Source organism: Pteropus vampyrus, unplaced genomic scaffold (genome assembly GCF_000151845.1).
Source record: "Pteropus vampyrus isolate Shadow unplaced genomic scaffold, Pvam_2.0 Scaffold273, whole genome shotgun sequence".
Taxonomy (NCBI): Eukaryota; Metazoa; Chordata; class Mammalia; order Chiroptera; family Pteropodidae; genus Pteropus; species Pteropus vampyrus.
The window spans coordinates 2763654-2765299 of record NW_011889054.1 but is presented as its reverse complement, the minus strand read 5'-3'; positions in this window follow the sequence as shown (position 1 = coordinate 2765299).

Below are 1646 nucleotides of genomic sequence, written 5' to 3'. Positions count from 1 at the left end.
GAAACAATTAGAAAATATATTAAATATATGGTAGCTGAAGGAAACTGGACTTCGGGTGGTAAACATACAATAGAGTATACAGATGTGAAATTATAATGTACACTTGAAAATTATATAATCGTATTAACCAATGTCACCCCAATAAACTTAATTTTAAAAAAATGTAAAGCTATCAGTTCAAATTTAATTCCAAATTATGAAATGCTTACATATGAACCTATAAAAATCATGGACAATACTCGATACAGAGAGGTACAAATTCTTAATAAGGGTAATTAAAGAAAATCTAAATAAATGGAAGTATACATCATGTTTATGAATTGAAATGCTAAATATTTTGAAAATGTAAATTCTCTACAAATTGTTCATAGATTCAATGCAGTCCAAATCAGAATTCTAGCCAAGTTGTATTGTGGGTAGTGGTAGTTGGTCGCTGGTGATAGAAATTCTAAAATGTATATGGCAATGTAAAGGGCCAAAAATAGACAAGGCAATCCTGAAGATGATTTAAAAAATTATAGGACTTACATTACTAGGTATCAAGACTTACTATGAAGCTAGTATAATTGCGACAGTGATCTAGATAAATCAATGGAACAAAACATAGGGTTCAGTAACACTAAATACTTGTGGTTATTCGATCTATGACAGGTGGCTCTCAGTGCAATGCGGAAAACATTATCTTAGTAATGAAGGTAGCTGGGGTAATTGTATGTCCACATGGGAAAACAATGAATCTGGGCCCTCTACTCCAATATATAAAAATCAGTCTAGATAAACTGTCAACAAAAGAAGTATCTAAAGCTGTAGAGATTTTTTATAAGAGTTTGAGCCAAACTGATGACATATGTCAGGGAGCAAAATCTCAAATGCTCCAGAGAAAAACAGTTTTGCCGCTTCTTTCATGCATTTGAAATTAAGGAGAGAACATATACAGAGGTAGGAGAAAGCAAAGAGGAGATTAGTTTACAGGATAGTTAACAAGATTATGTGCTTTCTTGAGGGTTAATACTTGCTTCCGGGGGGATATTACTTCTGGCATTTCAAAGGTGTTTTAACCTAGATGCACAAGAACCTTGATCAGGGTTGGCTGAAAACCTTTCACTAAGTTATAGGTCTGCGGCATGACAACCCACCATGAACTGCTCAGTTAGGATTTTAAGATCAGGTTACCCTGTGGGTTACATTCCAGAGAACTCCGTTTTGTTTGTTTTGTTTGTTTTGTTTTGTTTTTCTTTTCGTTTTTGTCCACAAAATTATAGAGGTCTGAATGTGAAAGCTGAAGTAATAAATGAAGCTCTAGAAAATAACCTATGACCTAGAGGTAGGTAACTACTGTACTGTACTTAGTGGCAGAGGTAGGGCAGACCTAAGAACTGCAGGAGGCCAGCAGCAGGCAAGGACAGAGGACCGGCTTCCAAATGATGCCAGTTGAGAGCAAACATCAGGCCAGGGGCAGTTTCCAAGGAAAAGTATTTAATGTATAAAGAGATGGAGAAAACAAAATATATTTCAAAGCCGGCACTGTAATTGCTCTTGAGGAAGACTTATATTGCTGGAGAAAAATAAGAAGTACTTAATATAAAAAGTGAACATCCTCATAATTCCCAGGAGGGTCATGATACCAGGACCACATAATGAAGAAG